Source organism: Panthera pardus, unplaced genomic scaffold, assembly GCF_024362965.1.
Source record: "Panthera pardus isolate Hobbes unplaced genomic scaffold, ASM2436296v1 HiC_scaffold_26, whole genome shotgun sequence".
In the NCBI taxonomy this organism is placed as follows: domain Eukaryota; kingdom Metazoa; phylum Chordata; class Mammalia; order Carnivora; family Felidae; genus Panthera; species Panthera pardus.
In genome coordinates this window covers 40,506,939-40,519,193 of record NW_026526832.1, presented here as the reverse complement: position 1 = coordinate 40,519,193, position 12,255 = coordinate 40,506,939, and positions in this window count along the sequence as shown.

The window sequence follows — 12,255 nt, the reverse complement described above, 5'->3', positions numbered from 1 at the left end:
GGGTCCCAGCACCTGGAACCCCTCTCCTGACTCTCCACCCGCGTTTCTTCATCTGTGGTGAGATGGGCTAAATGTGAAGCATCTGGAACACGCGCATACATGCACACACACATGCACATACCTGCACACACGTGTATGGGTGTACGCATACCTACACACATGCGCACACACCCCTCACATGTGCACACAATGCACACGTGCTCATATGTACACATAAGTGCACACACGTGCACACATACCCTCACCTGTGCACGCAATGCACATGTGCCCATATGTGCACGCATGTCATGCACATGCATGCACACGTGTGCACACACCCTCACATGTGCACACATGTGCACATGATGCACACGCCCTCACACATGCATGCACATGTGTGCACACACGTTCCTGCGTGCACGCACATGCACACACGCACAAGGACAGAACACCCCTCACGAACCCCTGGGAAGGCTGCCACCTGTTCTCAGAGCATGAAGCAGGGGCCCTGAGGGGGTGTGGTCATCAAGAGGTGGGAGGCTCAGCTCCACCACCAGCTGCGTCCGGATCTCTCTCCAGTGGAGTCGCAGGACCGTTCGGCTGCGCGTGAGGTGAAGGGCCTTCTCGGGGACTTGGCAGGTGGCTCTTCTGCCTTGTGCCTGCGGTGGGGGGTGGGGGGCGGGCAGGCCTAATACCTGGGGGTTTGCTTCCGGCAGCGCAGAGCAGGAGGTCGCAGGCTCTGGGCACGCAGGCCTCGAGGGTGGACGGTGGACGTGCCCGGGGACAGCTCGGCCACGTGGATGGGGCACATGTGGCTGACCTGCGACTCTCGGGGCGTCACACCATTCCTTGCCCGCGCCGTGGCTCACAGCCACGTTCACGCCACACCCCACACTCAAAGAGAACACGTCCCGCCTTTGCTATTAAGTCAATGTTTGCAGTAAGGCAGGTTTGGGTGGATCCCTTCCTATAGTTAAGGTAGAACCTTTCTATTCTTGGTTTGCTGAGAATTTTTATCGTGAATGGACATTCACTGTATCCAAGGCTTTTTTTAATCGAATAAGGTGATCATTTGATTATTTCTTTTAATGTGTTAATGTGGCAAATTTAATCGATTAGTTTTTTAATGTTAAACCAACTCTTTGTTCCTGAAATAAACTTTGCTTGGCTATAATACTCCGTGTTTGATATGTATCACTGATTATGGTTGCTGATATGTTTACCGGCTTTGCCGAGATAATTCACTTGCCGTAAAACTCACCCATTTACAGTGTATGGTTGAGTGGGGTTTCTGGAACATTCACAGCTATGGAACAATAACCACAGTGTGACCCTACAACGATTCCGTCCCCTGCAAGGATGCTAGTATCTTCACACACGAGCCCCTGGTGGGTTTGCCTGTTCTAGACACCTCAAATAAGTGAAATCCCACCATTTTTGTCCTTTTCTGGCTGGTTTCAAGGTCCATCCACATTGTAGCAAGTATGAGGGCCTCACTCCTTTTGTGTCTGACAATATTTCGTCGTACAGGTGATTGTATGGACACGCCGGCTGTTCCCACCTTTGGTCTCCCGTGGACGTGTGGCTGTGGACCTGTGCACAGGTCTGCGTGGGGGCCCGAAGCAGCTCTCCTGCACGAAAGAGGCTGGAGGGCCCGACCCGCCCTCGTCCACAGCACGGGTGCGGGTGCCCCGCAGCCTAAGCCATGGTCATCGCTCCATACCGGCCTTTGGCAACACAGAGCTGAATAAAATGTCACCTCCGGATTTCCTCCAGCCGCAGAGACCTCCCCGGAGAGCCCTTCCGCCCCAGAAGGCTGACCGGCTAGAAGGGACACCGGCCTCTTCCCAAAGGCAGGGCTGTGCAGAGCTGGCAGCAGGCACAGCTAGGGTGTCTCTGTCCTCCAGTCCTCGCCAGAGGTGCTCCTGCATAAGAGCCAATCTGACGCGAGCGTCCTGGTCCGTCTCGGGAAACCGGAGCTCTGCACCACCCTGCCAGAATCTGCTGCCACTGCCTCCGGCTTCTGGCTGGGGTCCGTCTTCCGATAAAAAATGGGTGGGGGAGTGTTCCCTCCTTTTCTATTTTCTGGTTGAATTTTTGCAAGATTCAGTGGTAAACTTCTTTGGGTTTAGAATGCTCTTCGCGGGAAGCATTCACTTACAAGATTCGGCAGGCTTAGCAGTTCCGGAACATCCATGCTCCACACCTACCCCGCTTAGAAAGACGCATCGTTCAGGGATTTCTCCATATCACCGAGTTTTTTGTGTATTAATATCTGCTCACCTTACGTTCATGTCTTGTAATTTAGTGTAACCTTTGTAACTATGCAGATGAGGGAAACACAAAGCTGAAGCTATTACAGCCGTCGAGAGCACAGACATCACAGCTTCTGCACGGGCCCGAGGGGGTCCGTGTTAGCCCAGGTTCCCCGGAGACCTCGAGTCAATGGGGTATGTGTCCACCCACAATGTGATAGCATCCCCAATCGTCCCTCCACACGCTGAGACAGAGGGAGACGGACCTAGGGCTGCAAGGCTGGAATCTGCAGGGCAGGCCAGCACCTCACTCATCAGGCAGAATTTCTTCTTTGAGAAACCTGGTTTTGCTCTGGAGTCCTCCGCTAATCGGGCGAGGCCCCCACACCGTGGAGGGAACGCCGCTGTACTCCGAGGCTGCCGACCACACCTACAAGAGACCTGCACGGTGACACTCCGGGTGCGCCTGGACAGCCGAGTGGACCCTGAAGCTGACCATCACAGCCCCGTTCCCGGCTTTCAGCCAGGAGTGCTGCTGTCCTGTGTGGCCAAGTCCTCGGCAGAGAGTGGGGACTTGACTCACGACGGCACCTGTCCAGCAGAGAGGACAGAGAACTGGGTCAGTTCATCTTTTCCTGTGTCTGACTGCACGTGACTGTGTCATCTCCGCTCGGAAGGAGCAGCCCTCTGGCATGAGGACCTGTTTGCCATGGTTCTGTGTGGCTTTGGTCTGCGTTTGAGCAACTAAATCTACAAGTTCTCTGTGAGTCTGTGCGCACAGTAGTTGGAAAAACGCCTTACCTGTCACTGTGGGACAGTAAATATCTTCCTGCCCCGGAGTGTACTAATAAATTAGATTATGGGGCCCTCGTAACCAAGGAACTCTTCTCTGGCTGGTTTGTAGTCTAATAGGTGTTTATATAAAACTAATATTCCTTGAATTCCAAGAAAACTGAAGAGAACTACCACCTAACATTGGAAGTACACTAGAATTTTATGAAAAAAAAGAAAGAAAGAACTTTTCTAGAGGAACCGCTAGCACAAAAACATTTTTGTTCCCCATAAGAAAGCAAATTCAGGGGCGCCTGGGTGGCTCAGTCGGTTAAGTGTCCGACTTCAGCTCAGGTCACGATCTCGCGGTCCGCGAGTTCGAGCCCCGCGTCGGGCTCTGGGCTGATGGCTCAGAGCCTGGAGCCTGCTTCCGATTCTGTGTCTCCCTCTCTCTCTGCCCCTCCCCCGTTCATGCTCTGTCTCTCTCTGTCTCAAAAGTAAATAAACGTTAAAAAAAAAAACTTAAAAATTAAAAAAAAAAAAAAGAAAGCAAATTCAAAGAAACCACAGATAATCCTTTGACAAAACAATCTAGTTGGATAATTCTGATTTACAAACTCAATGTCTGATACAGTTTTTCATTTAAGCTTTTATAAGGTCTCTGTTTTGTCATGACAAGTCTAGTTAATTTCAACTTCCTAAATTTCCTCTACTACTTACTGTTTGGATAAACTAACGATGTGTTTGTATCATCTTTAAGATTGTAAAGTATGTATAATTATACCTTCAACTAAATGTAGTTGTGGTTCTGACCGAGGAACCTCTTCACCGTGACAGTAGTTACGTATCATGTGCGACCTTACAAATAGTTGCTAAGGTCTTTAAACTAAGACCTTGGAATAATAGAACTTAGCTTTCTCCTGTTTTTAAAGTGGCTATATCTTTGGGTCATGTTAATGAATGCATCCGCTTTTATACATTATGTAGGAATTTTAAAATGTGCTTCCCCAAAAAGAGTCAGATTACGTAGCTTTGCTCATCTGCAAAATGCTTCTGGAAGGTGAGGTTCTCAGTTCCTATCTCTTGCTTTCCTCTGTGAAGTAGGAATTAACTTACCTGGTTAGAAGTTTCCATGGTTATGGGTGGTTGAGACCATCCCAGCAGCAATGGTGATGGGTATACGGATGAAATATCCATTTAATGAAGGGAAAAAAGAGACTCATTTTCCTGAAGGCTGCTGGTTAATCCTGTATGTGAATGAAGAGAGCTTGTGAATGGACATTTTATTTGCTTTGGGTTCTATGTCTGCAAATAATGAATTAGCACAATGTGTTAATATCTTGGCAAGTTTGGCTCCATTTTGATGGATTCATTCATCAGAGTTTTAATTTTTTTTTTTAACATTTATTTATTTTTGAGACAGAGAGAGACAGAGCATGAACGGGGGAGGGTCAGAGAGAGAGGGAGACACAGAATCTGAAACGGGCTCCAGGCTCTGAGCAGTCAGCACAGAGCCTGATGCGGGGGCTCAAACTCATGGACCGCGAGATCGTGACCTGAGCCGAAGTCGGACGCTTAACCGACTGAGCCACCCAGGCGCCCCTCATTCATCAGAGTTTTAAAAAGGATCTTGGGAATCCATTACAGCCAACTGCTACCTTAATGCAAAACTGACTTTACCTCTGTAAGAATGACAATCTAGCCTTAGAATTTTCAGCCTGTTTTAATAGCAAGTAGTAACAGGTGGCGGCTTGCCTTCCGTGTAATCCACCGATGGCAGATATTCTGTTTCTTGCCACAATAATGTTCTGTTCCGTGTGTTCACTCTCTCATTTCTTTCATTATTGAAAAATTTGGAAATGGTTTCTCACTTGTGAGGGAGCAAATGTTTTTCAAAATGTCATGGCTTCTGTGTTCTGTTTGAGTCTGTATCGTCACCGATTAACAGGCCATTCACTGTCCAGAGACACCGAGGATTGTATCTTCATCATATTTCTTACTATTTTTTTGATTTTCAACATTACAAACCCAATCTCACCCCCTCCCCCCCCCCCCCCCCCCACACACCAGAAGAAATGTTCAGGGTGACTTTTATGCTCAGACTTCTTCTGCGATGTCCCCCATGGCCAAGGAAGTGCCTCTGAGATGAGCCTCACCTTACAAAGAGATGACCGCAAGGCCGCCCTGTTTCCCTGGGATACCGCACACGCTGCTCGCGGACCACAGGTGTGAGCCTGTGGGGAGAGGCGTCCGTCCGGAGAAGCCCGACCACCAGGTGACTTCTGTCCGGTAAGTGGATGCAGGCAGGTCTCAGAGATGAGCTGTTGGGGAAGACGCTGGCCATTTCCAGTGTCCTTGCCGCGTGCAGGGTGTCCTCACCTCAGGGGGGAACCGAGCGTCCAGACCTAATGAAACGACTGTGTGTTTAATGGGAAAAGAGGGTGTGACTTTCTTCTGTCCCAGTGTGGGAGTCATCGCAATATATTAACTACGTGTCCCATCATCATCAACAGCTGGGTTTGCGTTTGCTCCGCTCTCCCCAAAAGCTAGAAATTAGGTTTCTGTTAAGAAGGCAGCCTTGTGTCCTCCAAGGGAGAGCCTGACGCTGAGCTCTGACCCACCACGGACCCTCAAGGACGGGCTGGAGGGCCGATCAGACAACTGCCGGGTAGTACCCTGTTCCCAGAACTGCCTTTGGTTTGGTAACAAACGGCTCCATGAAACAGGTGACCCGAGAGCCAGCACAGTGAGAATTAATTGTCTCACTGATTACGGCCATGTGTTTTGTCATAGAACAAGGTCTGTGTTGCTTTCCTCTCTATTTCCAGACAGGTTTGTATGGATGTCCCTGAAGCTCTCTCTCTGTTCCTTTGTTCCTCCCCAGAACAGAGGGCTACTGTCTAACTTAGTAACCAAGCGCTTACCATGGAAATAAAATATTCAAGAGCTAATATTTTTACGGAATAGTTTTACTTTCAATGGCAAAGTAATCGCTTTCATGGGTTCAAAAATAAATGATGCACTTTTTTTTTTTTTTTGCCCCAATCAGTTGTGCAAATCACGTCATAATGGAGTACTGTTTTGGAGACTAAATCTCATTTGACCAAGATTGGAAAGTCCATCATTAAGAAGCAAGGATGTCCTTTGTCAGTGGAACCAGTGCCTACAAAGCCTTTCTAGGAGCTGACCTTGTGTGATCCCGTGGTTTGGGGTCCTGGCTCTAAGAGCGTAAGGAATGTGTCTCCCAGGCAAATCAGGAACTCTGTCAGGTTGAACAACCTCAGGGAGAGACGCACCTAAATTTCTAGGAAGCAGGCAAAACTGGGAGAGATGGTTTTCTTGAATTTGGTTTCCCACCCTTAGAATAACAGACAAAGAAAAACAGCAAAACAGTCTCTGAAATCCTGGAGGGTGTTGAAAACATAATCCTACATCCCTCACAAACAAAAGAAGTTTAGCCTCTGGCGCAAACACTGGGTAGCGACTTACTGGTGGTGATGAACGAGCTCTCAGGCTTATCCTAGCTCGTTCACGTTTCTTGCGGACCAGTGTAAACAAACCACACCCAGACACAAGGAAACCAGGGTCCCTGGGGTCGCGCACAGTCTGGGGAGGGTACCCAGCGTGGCAAGAGGAACACTCGAGGCCGACCAGGAGGTCAGAGGGTTATTGTCTGTCTCCAGTGTCACGCTGGGTGTCGCCGGGCAGACTCCCAGGGTTACCTGGTTGGTGTTTCAGGGATGGGCCCGTTCCCTGACTTTCCACATATTAACACACATTAACTTACAGAAAAATGAGGGTGCGGAGACCCCTGTCCCATAGCAAAGGAGGTGTATTTGTCCAGTGAGCGGTCAGTCACCTCTGCAGGCACAGGAGTCCTCGGAGGTCACAGCCCCTCCGGTCTGTGCGACATCACTCTGTTGGAGGTTGTGTTTGCAACGCTAAGCCAGCATTCTTTACGTGAGCCGACGTAAGTACCTTGTTCTAACTCACGATGAACCAGCCTCATCTTCCTGCTTATTACCTCGTGAAGGCATCAGTCGAAGTCTATGGCATGTGCTCCTTTAAAAAATACTCAAATTTATGAGAATTGCCCATGCTCGTTACCATCATTTGCTGATCTTGCCATTTCTGTATGTACAGCTGTCCGCGGCTTCCAGAGTATTCTGTCACATGGGTGGTGGCCAGGACTCTGCTCACTGCTGATCAACGAGTCACGGAAGAACAGGTTAAAAGCGGGGACCAGCGTGGGACCAGTGTCTGCCAACGTGTGCCGGTGTCTACAAGCCGCAGGAGGAGGTTCTCCGAGACAGATTCCTCACCACAAATATGCTTAATACGGTGTTAACTTGGGCTGCGGAAATCACCACCATGAGGCATGTGACGGGTTGTGTTCAACATAAAAGACACGCGGAAGTCCTGACCCCTAGCGCCTACGCAGGTGACCTTATTTGGAAATCGGGTCGATGAAAATAAAACACGTAGAGATGAGGTCATCCCAGGGTAATAAGAGCCCGAATCCAACACTCCTGGGTCCTCATACGGAGGCCGGGAGGGGTGATGTGTCCACAGCCCAGGAGACCACAGCTGGTCAGCTCCCGAGCCACAAGGCTGTACCCCCATGGCCCTGGGGGAGCCCCCCCCCAACACTGTGAGTTTCTGGTCAGACCCTTCTGGTCTGAGCTGTGAGGCAATAAAGGTTCATTGTTTTAAGCCACTCAGTGTTCTGACGGCCTGAGGCAAGAAATTAACAGATACCCCTGAAAGTAACCAGTAACATCAGGTACCTTTTAATCAACGCTTGACTTCCCAGAGTTCGGATGTTTTCTGCTTTCTTCAAAAGGTAAACTACAGGGGTGCCTGTGTGGCTCAGTCAGTTAAGCATCTGACCTCAGCTCAGGTCACGATCTCACTGTTCGTGAGTTTGAGCCCCATGTCAGGCTCTGTGCTGACAGCTCAGAGCCTGGAGCCCGCTTCGGATTCTGTGTCTCCCTCTGTCTGCTCCTCCCGCTGCTTGCACTCTGTCTCTTGCATTGTCTCAAAAATAAATAAACATTAAAGAAAACAAAAAGTTAAGCTGCAAACACCTTGAAAGAGATTTGATGCTGGGCTCATTCTCAAGGAAAATTTCTAGTAGACAGCTTCTAGTTTTTATTTTTAGTGTAGACCATGTCTCCAGGGGTCACTTCTTCATTTCTTACATTTGCGACCTCTGTTCAAGGAAGGACACCCCTGCCCAGGCCCCTCTTGTCACGCAGGGACATGACCTTGCCAGCAGTGGCTCAGTGGAGGGACTGCGAATTATATCACGGAGAATTAGCTCCTTCCACGAAGCTGCTACGGAAGAAAGCCATTCCCACTACGTTTTCCCTATTCACATATGAAAAAAAAGGAGTGGGGCGCCTGAGGGCTCAGCTGGTTAAGCAACCAATCTCGGGTCATGATCTCATGAGCCCAGTCTCTGTGCTGACTGCTGACAGCTCAGAGCCTGGAGCCTGCTTCAGATTCTGTGTCTCTCTCTCTCTCTCTCTCTCTCTCTGCCCCTCCCCAGCTCGTGCTCTGTCTCTGTCTCTCTCAAAATAAATAAATCAATTAAAAGAAATAAAAATAAAGGAAGTTCAGGGCAGTTTTCTCCTGTCCTATCTGGATGGTGCAGGGAAGACATAACCCTTGTCCTTATTACATTGATCTGGTCTGTAGGCCAGGAGGGTGTTGAGGTGGGCGCCAGCGATGGGGGCTGGCCCCCCACTGGGGACGTGCACAGGAAGCAGGGAGAGACAGCCGAGTTCGCATCCCTGAGACCGTGCCACGTCTGGGGCTCCAGCCTGAACCCACTACTGTGCAAGGCCACCCCACGGCCTTTCCTCATGAAACCAACCAAGCATGGGCCTTTGATTTCTTCAGAGGCCCCTGACCCTGAGCGAGTCTTTCTTTCGACCTGCTGCCCTAAGGCCTGCCAGCCTCCCTGCAGAGCCCCAGGGGCACCAGGTCCCCCTCCACCCCCTCACTTCCCCAACACCTGCAGCCACAGTGCTTTTTCCATGTTTGGGCCTTGACCCCAGGGGACACAGAGCCCAGCTGAGGGTGAAGCAAGCTGCCATGAATTTCCCAAGAAAATGCTCTCCTCCTACGTTTATGTTCATTTCAGCACTTTCCCTGGAGGTGTCACTAAACGGGCAGAAGTCAGAGCAGAAAGGGCTCTGAAGAAAGTGTGTCCCTTTCTCCTGCTGTGTAACCACCTCCAGATGTGGGCCGTCCCCTCCCAAACTTGCTCCCTCCACGATCGTGCCGTCCAGCTGGCAAGAGCCGGTCACACGTCACAGGTGCAGCTGTGTCCCTCACAATCCAAATGGTGACCTTCTAGCCCCAAACCCTCAAGATGTGACCTTATCTGGACACAGGGTTGTTGCAAATGTAATTAGTTAAGTTAACCTGAGGCCATTAGGACGGGCCCTAATCCAGTACAATCCTCGGCAGACCGAGCAGGATAGCGCCATCTGGAATTAGGCAGAAGTCTGGGGGTGCTTCTCCAGGCCGAGGCAGCAAGGACTGCCCGCCACCTGCCAGAGGTGGGGGACAGTCTCCCTCACATCTAAGGGCCCGGCCCGGCCGGCTCCTGGATCTCAGACTTCCAGCCCCAGAATGGGGAGAGGATATTCTATTGTTTAAGCCCCCAAATCGGCGGTACTTAGGGCTGAGCCGGCAAGCACACAAGTGGAGCTTACCCAGAATCAGGGAGCATGTGTTGGACGGGAGTGGGGAGCTGGGGGCACGCAGTGGGGCGCAGAGAGGCCGTGATATGGGCAAACACAGTTGCAGCAAATGCACACGAAGGGACAGCGTGTCTCTTGATTCTCTTGACTACAACTCAGACAACTTGAAAACACCAGGAAAACCTTTCTGAAATGTGATTTAATTTTCACATAGAGTCATAAATTTTTTTTAATGTTTATTTTTGAGAGAGACAGAGTGTGAGTGGGGGAGGGGCAGAGAGAGAGGGAGACGCAGAATCCGAAGCAGGCTCCAGGCTTCGAGCTGTCAGCACAGAGCCCGACGCGGGGCTCGAACCCACGAACCGTGAGATCATGACCTGAGCCGAAGTTGGATGCTCAACCGACTGAGGCGCCCAGGTGCCCCTCATTTTCACATAGAGTCTTGAAAGTGCTCTTACCCAGATTCATTTTCAGAAATATTGATGTAATAATTCAAAATTAAGGCAGAGATTTACACAAAATTATTCATTTCAATGTTATCATCAGTCTTCATGAAACTTAAAATTATGGAGTTTAAATTGGGTAAATAATAATTTTACACACCTAAAAGTATCTTCCCACAATATATTATTTACAAAGAAGAAAGTGGCTGTAATGTAGACAACCCCAATGGATGCCAACGTGATCGGTGATCGGTGATCAGTGTTATAACTTCACCAGGAGTGAGACCAGGTCCTCCAGAGACATTTGCTGCCACTGACTCTTGGCTCATCCGGGAAGTTTCAGCTTACCCACCCAGTCTCAGCTGGATAGAGCCTCCAGAGGACTGTCCCTGGGCTAATAGACCTTCGGGAAGATGGGTCTTTTGGGCCAACAGTCCTTTGGGAGGACCTGTCCTTTGGGCCAGTAGGAGGGCCAGTCTGTCTCAGGGTGCAGCACAGAGCTTCCGGCTCCTGGCAGACCCTGGAAAAGAAGTTGGTTCCCATGGCTCAGTGATTGTCAATGGCCTGGCTGGTCTCAGTGCCAGCTGACTAGTTCAGCATCCCTGGAGTGCTCAGGAGTGAGGGCCCCCCAGTACCAGGACCACCCAGGACAGAGCACTTGTGTTCCCCGAGTTTGAAGTCCCGATGGGAAGGCAAAGCTGTGTGCTTGTGGGTGTGTGCCTGCGTGTGAGTGCCTTCAGTTTGCACTAACACGAAGTCGTTTTTCTTTTAATTTTTAAATGTTTATTTTTAAATTTATTTTGAAAATTTTAATGTTTTTTATTTGTTTTTTGAGAGACAACATGAGCTGGGAAGGGGCAGAGAGAGGGAGACACACAGAATCTGAAGCAGGCTCCAGGCTCTGAGCTGTCAGCACAGAGCCTGACCTGGGGTTCGAATCCATGAACCATGAGATCATGACCTGAGCCGAAGTTGGAAGCTTAACCAACTGAGCCACCCAGGCGCCTCCAAAATTGCTCTTAAAAACTTTTTTTTTTAACATTTATTCATTTTGAGAGACAGAGAGAGACAGAGCATGAGCATGGGAGGGGAAGAGAGAGGCAGACACAGAATCGGAAGCAGGCTCCAGGCTCCAAGCTGTCAGCACAGAGCCCGACGTGGGGCTCGAACTCACGGACCGTGAGATCATGACCTGAGCTGAAGTCGGACGCTCAACCGACTGAGCCACCCAGGCGCCCCTAGACACATACATTTTTACATAAATCGTCTTAATTTCTGCTTTTCATAAAGTGCATTATGCACTGTTCACATCTTATGACTTTATTTTCTTCTCTTAACATACTGCAGACCTGTCTAATGCACATGAGTGGAGACCAACCTCAGAGTAACAGCTGCATAAGCGGTATGCACGGGCTGCATTTATTTCACCTCTCTTTATGCACAAAGGTGGTAACTTCTTTTATTAATGAAGCTTAATAGATGTGTGCCCACGAGTGTTTTAATCACGAACTGTGATAAATTCTTAGGTACAGCATGGCTGAGTCAAAAAGCTTACAGATTAACCTCTTCAGCGCCTCACGTGGGGAACCACTGCCTTCCAAAACTGTCTTCTGTACGTCTCCCTTTCTTGACTCTGCTTTCCAAAGACTCAAGGACCCTGCTTTTCTCTTCAAAGAGGAACGAGGAGATCCCGTTCAGATATGGCTTAGGGTCCAAAGAACTGAAAATATATTTTTAGCTTTGCCTAGATTACTCCTGAATGGCTACTGGGTGGTTTCTTACATCTTCCAGGGAAGGTGATCAACGTTTTAATTTTCCAAGTCTCCACTTGCAACGGGGCCTCCAGGTAATTACAAAAGACCTCCTCCTCTTTCATAAATCAAGTACTCACGTTGATAATCACTGAAGGTGCACCTGATACACGGTGACCTGACTGTGTGGGAATAGGGGTGTCATCACCGGAGCCTGGACAGGGCTGAGCGTGGGCGGGGCAAGGCCCTGGCAGAGCACTGGGAGTGAGGTGGAGGGAAGGCTGCGGTCACCCCTGCAGAAGCCAGAGGGCAGGAGGGCCGAGTGAGGGGCACCAGTCTCCAA